This window comes from Acanthochromis polyacanthus, chromosome 23, assembly GCF_021347895.1.
Source record: "Acanthochromis polyacanthus isolate Apoly-LR-REF ecotype Palm Island chromosome 23, KAUST_Apoly_ChrSc, whole genome shotgun sequence".
In the NCBI taxonomy this organism is placed as follows: Eukaryota; Metazoa; Chordata; class Actinopteri; family Pomacentridae; genus Acanthochromis; species Acanthochromis polyacanthus.
Genome location: NC_067135.1, coordinates 26,716,622 through 26,724,008, shown reverse-complemented (window position 1 = coordinate 26,724,008; position 7,387 = coordinate 26,716,622).

Below are 7,387 nucleotides of genomic sequence, written 5' to 3'. Positions count from 1 at the left end.
TAAATCTAAATCTGAGAATTCTAAAAAGGAAATGCAACAAGTGTAAGTAGAAGTATTGAGTAAAAGTAAGTGTAAAAGCAGCTTAATAAATTTAAACATTATTTAAATTACAATGTTGCACAAAAGAATATTGCATATGAGGTTTGAATATTGTATATGTATTGAATATTGCACTGACAGAAGTCCTAAATAACTTTCTGGTTTATTGTTCATGAGGGATATGGTCTGAGGGAAGAAGCTGCTCTGGGATGTTCTAGTGCTCAGAGTCCTGAAGTGCTGGCAGGAGGGCATCAGGTCAAAGAGGTGGTGACCTGGGTGAGAGGGGTCTGAGAGGATTTTTCCTGTCCTTTTCCTCATCCTGGAGGAGTGGCTTAAGACAGAAAACACAAACAAAGACAACAAAAGTACTGCAGAGCTCTACACCAGGCTGCCATCTGCGGCGCCATCTTGGACCACAGAATCTTCTTCCAGTTCCTGGCTGTCCAGGTCTCGTGTACTGGGTCCAACAATGCTGGGCTAACCTCTGTCTCTCATTGACCGGGGGCTTCTTGACAGCCTTATAGGACCTTAATTATCTTACAGTTTTTCTCGATTGATCAGACATTAACTTCCATTCAACCACCAACTGACTGCACACATTTCTCATAAACAGGACTCTGCTGTCCAAATGCTGGACACTATTCATGGTTTACACACAGTTTCCAAAATTCTTGCACTCTTTTTGCAAAAGACTGAACACATTTTTTGCTAATTTGAACACACCTTTTCACTCATAGCACACATTTTTCAAAAAGTAAACACGAGGAAGCAGAATAGGGACGCTGTTCCAACACTGCTGTCACAATAAAGACACAACATGTCAAAACTGAAAACACTTTTGCCAATGAACTGCACACTATAAAACCTGAAGGGAAACAGAATTAGCTGTTTAGAATGCAATCTGTTGTTGAGGTCAGCAGATGGTTAGGATGGTGCATAAAGTAAATAGTAGGGGTGAGCCGAATGCTCGTTTTAAACGAGTACTCGTTACGGATAATGCATTTTTGCTGAATCCGAGTATAGTCCGAGTATTGTCCGTCATTATTCGTGCTCGTGCAACAACTACTGTCTTCACTGTCTCACACTCTGTAATTGGCCGGTCACACACAGCTCCCTCCTCCTACAGACTGGCTCTAGCCAGAGAAGCGGTGAGTTTCTCTTTCACTCAGACAGTGACAACATGATCTCTCTGTGCTTGCTTGGCATGACTCTAGCTCACGGTGCTAACAGTACTTCTCAGTATTCTTCAGCTCGCCTCTATTTTTGTTTTTATGATATTTAAAGTTACTTGGTGAACTTGTTTCATAATGTAGGTACACGGTGCATTCGACAAGACAGAGTTGAAAGCAGCTTGTCTCTTGTCAGTCACTGCCTCCACTCCTGTCAGGTTTTTCTCTGGGGGGGTCCCAACAATGTGCTCTTTTGTAGTGTACACTAAATGTATGTGCAATCTACTGTATCCACTATTCAATTAACACTTACCACCATCATCAGACTCCTGTTGTCCAGACAGAAATAGCTCGTCCACATGCAGACTCAGGGTTAGATTCTTGCAGCAATCTGCGATGACTCTCAGTTTGAAAAATGTTGGCGACTTGGAAAGGAATTTACCAGACACCTCCTCACTGACGATCATTGTGAAGTCTTGGTCGATCTTAAACAGAAAATGTTTGTGAATGAGAACACCACTATAATGGGGCTATGGGTGTCAATAAACAGTCCAGCAAAACAAGCCCACCACAAAGTCATTAGCAATTTATTTCATCTTTTACCAAGCCAGGTGTATTCAAGAATCTAGGAAAGAGATCCAGGACAATAGAGGCAGTAACCGGGTCTTGAATCACCTTTTGCCAGTGCTGGAATGTTGCTTTCATCTTATTTTTGACGAGGGTCGTATCACTTGAGTGTTTCATCACCGATATGGCTTACCTGCATTCATCACCAGTCAACTGCTTCTCATCTGAACGGACACTGCGTGGAGTCTTGGGGCCCTCTTGGAAAGTGGTCCTGGATTTCTTGCTGTCCGGAGCAGAGGAACAGTTTTCAGCCTCCGCGCTAGGTAGCCAGAACCGTTTATGTGCACCATGGTTATTATAGTTAACTAAAACAAAAACTATCAGTGAAAAAATAATTTAGTAAATAGAAATAAAATAAAAATGACATTTTTTCCAAAAATGAGAACTAAATAAAAACTACAATGAACAACACAAAACTAACTAAAACTAAAGTGAATGTCAGATAACATCAGCTTCGTTGTGGTTTTCTTAGATGCTAAAGTTGCAGGGAGAAAAGGCCAAAGCTCAATATGGAATGACTTGGAGTACGACCCACAGATAGATAAGAATGAATGGAACGTGATGAGGACTGCAGAAGCCCATAACGTAATAACGACCCAGAACGTAATAACAACCCATAACGTAATAAATTTGGCCTTTTTAAAATGTAATAGGCCCATAACGTAATAACTGACCAATAATGTAATAAAAGGCCTGAACCTATAACGTAATAACTTTTGACCAATAACGTAATAACTTATTACGTTATTGGCCGGTTATTACGTTATGGGCCTGATGCAAAAAAAAAAAAAAAAAAACGTTGAAAATGTAATAACTGAGCCGATAACACAATAACCAGCCAAGAGTGTAATACATTTGCCCTTTTTGACAATGTTATAGGCAAATAACATAATAGCTGACCGTAATAGCGTATAGCATATCAGTTAGTGCCTCAAAAAAGTACTCATTTTTGTCATGAAAAATGCAGTCTTTATTAAAACTCTGCAACAGTTGTTTCTTAAATCTACTATATTTGTTATGGCTTGTGTAACAAATAACAAAATTGAGTTCTGGTCTCAACAACTTTAGATCCTGAACTGAACAATAGAACAATAGAACTGAACATATTTAACCTGAGCACAAAAATAATTAGGATTACTGTTCCCTTTTCTTCCATTTAAACATAAAAAAAAATCTAATTCAAATTATTTTGAAAAACACACCAACTTTTCTTTAGCAAACAGCTCTTAAAGACCACTGCTGCGTCAAGCAGCCCTTTACAGTAAAAAACAAACAAAAAAACAAACACACACACAGACCAACTAATAATGGTCCTCACTTCTTCCAAAAGATGTCCTTGATTTTATAGTGGCCAAATGCCACATGGCTTAGCAAAATCCAGGCTCTCATCCATCTTTTGTCTTTTCCAAACAGCTCTTTAAGACGTGCACTGAGACCACTGTTGCGTCCAGAAGCCCTGTAGAGTTTCATAACACTAATGGAAGAATAGTCGTTTTTGTCAAGTTCCAAATCCTCTGCAAGTCTCTCTCTGATGTAAACTTGGGGATGATATATAGGTTCAGGACTTTTATTACGTTGTTGGTCAGTTATTACGTTATGGGCCTATTACATTTTAAAAAGGCCAAATTTATTATGTTACGGGTCATTATTACGTTATGGGTCATTATTACGTTATGGGTTGTTATTACGTTATGGGCTTCTACAAGGACTGATGGGAACATTATGGGATGCAACTAAAAGGGAAAAATTCCACAAATGTGGAAGTTCATCTTCAGAGGTCTCACAGAGGCTTTCTGCTAAAAACGGAAAAACTAAAACTAAGATTAAGACCAAATGAAAACTTTTGGAGGTAAAAAAAAACAACAACAAAAAAACAACCACAACCTGTTATTGCAAGTGTATTTACTTACACGAGAGGGACGACTGCACGCTGCTGTTCCACCCGGTGTGACGAGGAGACGCCGCCTCAAAGCAGCTCGGTTACGTCAGGCGTCGCCGCAGTAAACCTGCAGCGGCTCCACGTCTTTGTGTTACTGACTCGCGTTGCCGTGGTGACAGAGCAGAGGCGAATCCTCCAACGTGCTCCAAACTCCCCCCTCCTTTCCCGCGAGAAAAAAGCCGCCGAGTGGAAGCGATGGAGGGAAAAGCAGGTTGTACCCAGAATGCTTTGCTTTCAGTTTCGGAGGTTTCAGGCTGAGTTTAAAATCATGTTCTGACATCAAAACTTCTAAATTAGAAAGTTTATTCTGACTGAAATACCAGGATGTTGAACCATGGTCTGGTCAGATTCAGAGACCTCAGCGCCTCACAACCAGAAACACACTTTAAAGGTGTGCGATTAGGACGCAGTTTGTCACAGTTGGCCCTTGAACAGTTGAAAGTTGTTAAAAATGACAGCAGTTTAAATAAAAGTTGCCCAAAATGGAGTCAAAATGTGGTCTCCACCATATCTGCCACGAGAATCTTTACCATCTTCCCTCTTGAAACATTACCGATGGCACTTGTTTTCTTGTACTCTTTGAATATTTTGTTTCCACTAGGCTTTGAATACAGAGCGGCTCTGACATTCTGAGATGACAATTGTATGACGTTCTTACTGCAGGTACAGTATGTCAGCCTGTGCAACCCGGGCTGATGTAACAGTTGGTCAGGGGGGCACATGATAAATGAGAATTAGCTAACACACCAGAGATCTGGGTCTTCAGTCTGACACCTACTGAAGTTGCAGTAGGGTCATTCCGTGTGGTTTCACCAGATGGTGGTTGCCGCACCATTTTCAAATTAGTCCTAAATTTGCATGCCATTAGATAGTCACAAAAGTACTTTCTATGCAAAATTGTAGGTCTGTAGCTCAAATAGTTTCTGAGTTGTGGGGGTCTGAAATTTTCAGAATTTGGGCTATAAAAAGCCTCGCCAGCATTTTTTGCATCTTTAAGTGGTTATTTCTCAGCCTCTAGACATACCAGAGAGCTGTGAGTTGGTAAACAAGGCCTCTGCATGTAGCTAGTGCCCCACAAACATCCCCAGGTGTTTCCCTACACTCTGCAGGCTGTGGGGGCTTGCTAAAAATGCTAAAAAATTAAGAGAGACCTACTCACGAGTGGGGTTTGGGACCTTAAAAGTTCTAGAAATACTGCACAGAAGTGTTCTAACACCCCTGGGTTCCATTCTACACAAACTTGTGTGATAACTTAGCAAACTGGAGCTTTCTAGGTACCTCAGCTTGGAAAATATGAGCTCCCAAAGTTGGACGAGATTTTAAATTGGCTATTTTTGGTGGCAAAAATCTCAGTGTGGGACAGGTACCAGAGACCCCAAATTTTTCTACAAGACAGTTCCATCTGTCTTCTATCACTGTACAAAAAAGCAGCAAGGTTATATTTGTAGTTACTGAGATATTCTTACTCAAAATGGCATGAGTGATGTCAAAATGTTTTTTGCTTTTCAGTACTTTAAATTGGGATACAAGTATTAGTAGTCATTCCAATGGTAGTATTATGTATGTTTTGTTCTTTTTGAAATGTTAGTTGTTAAAGGTGACTACCTTCAAAAAGTGTAATGGTAGAACTTATGTATACCTAAGTTATAACTTAGGTATAGGTTCTTTTGCTTGTAACATGACATTGTACAATTAAATTTAACATGTTTAATCCCACTGCCCTGATACTGTAAAATTCAACATTATTGTTGTTATTTTGAAATTAATTAACCATAAACTACTACAGAGCTCCCTGAATTCAAGTTAGTACATGTAATTTGTATGTGTATGTTATAATTACATGTATGCATTGCAAATGGGTGTCAACATGTCATGATATCTACAGGTATGGCTCTAAACTAGACCTTGTGACACAAAAAGGGCATTACACTTTTTTGCTTTTCAGTACTTTAAATTGGGATACAAGTATTAGTAGTCATTCCAATGGTAGTATTATGTATGTTTTGTTCTTTTTGAAATGTTAGTTGTTAAAGGTGACTACCTTCAAAAAGTGTAATGACATGTTGACACCCATTTGCAATGCATACATGTAATTATTACTTACACATACAAATTACATGTACTAACTTGAATTCAGGGAGCTCTGTAGTAGTTTATGGTTAATTAATTTCAAAATAACAACAACAATGTTGAATTTTACAGTATCAGTGCAGTGGGATTAAACATGTTAAATTTAATTGTACAATGTCATGTTACAAGCAAAAGAACCTATACCTAAGTTATAACTTAGGTATACCTAAGTTCTACCATTACACTTTTTGAAGGTAGTCACCTTTAACAACTAACATTTCAAAAAGAACAAAACATACATAATACTACCATTGGAATGACTACTAATACTTGTATCCCAATTTAAAGTACTGAAAAGCAAAAAACATTTTGACATCACTCATGCCATTTTGAGTAAGAATATCTCAGTAACTACAAATATAACCTTGCTGCTTTTTTGTACAGTGATAGAAGACAGATGGAACTGTCTTGTAGAAAAATTTGGGGTCTCTGGTACCTGTCCCACACTGAGATTTTTGCCACCAAAAATAGCCAATTTAAAATCTCGTCCAACTTTGGGAGCTCATATTTTCCAAACTGAGGTACCTAGAAAGCTCCAGTTTGCTAAGTTATCACACAAGTTTGTGTAGAATGGAACCCAGGGATGTTAGAACACTTCTGTGCAGTATTTCTAGAACTTTTAAGGTCCCAAACCCCACTCGTGAGTAGGTATCTCTTAATTTTTTAGCATTTTTAGCAAGCCCCCACAGCCTGCAGAGTGTAGGGAAACACCTGGGGATGTTTGTGGGGCACTAGCTACATGCAGAGGCCTTGTTTACCAACTCACAGCTCTCTGGTATGTCTAGAGGCTGAGAAATAACCACTGAAAGATGCAAAAAATGCTGGCGAGGCTTTTTATAGCCCAAATTCTGAAAATTTCAGACCCCCACAAATCAGAAACTATTTGAGCTACAGGCCTACAATTTTGCATAGAAAGTACTTTTGTGACTATCTAATGGCATACAAATTTAGGACTAATTTGAAGATTGTGCAGCAACACCCCCAAGGAATATCTGGTCATTTCACCTGGAATGACCCAGTACTGATATACTTATTGTGAAATTTTAATGTAAGGTTTGTCATCGGTCTAACTGACATCAGGGTCAATCTCAGATGGTTAACTTACAACTCTTGCAACACTGCTATCCAGTGGTCCTTCAGCCAGCTGTCTTTTCCGAGCTTTGGTAGATTCCAGTATCAGTGTTGAGTCAGAACCTGATGATGACCCTTGGGATGCATGTGATGGTGACCAGACTGATAAAGATGAGCCCTCTGAGAGCTCCACCTCAGCATTGCTACCTAAGAAAACACACAGCCTTGCAGTGTAAGTGACGCAATTGACCACGACAGGAAACGAGTTACAACTCAATTTACCACGCCCAGGGTCAGTTGCTTTTCCACAGTGCTTATGTTATAGACTACACTCACAGCAATATACAATATTATAAAACAAAGCATCAATTCATCAATTCTGCTGAGCAATTTAGTTCATCAGGCAAGGGAG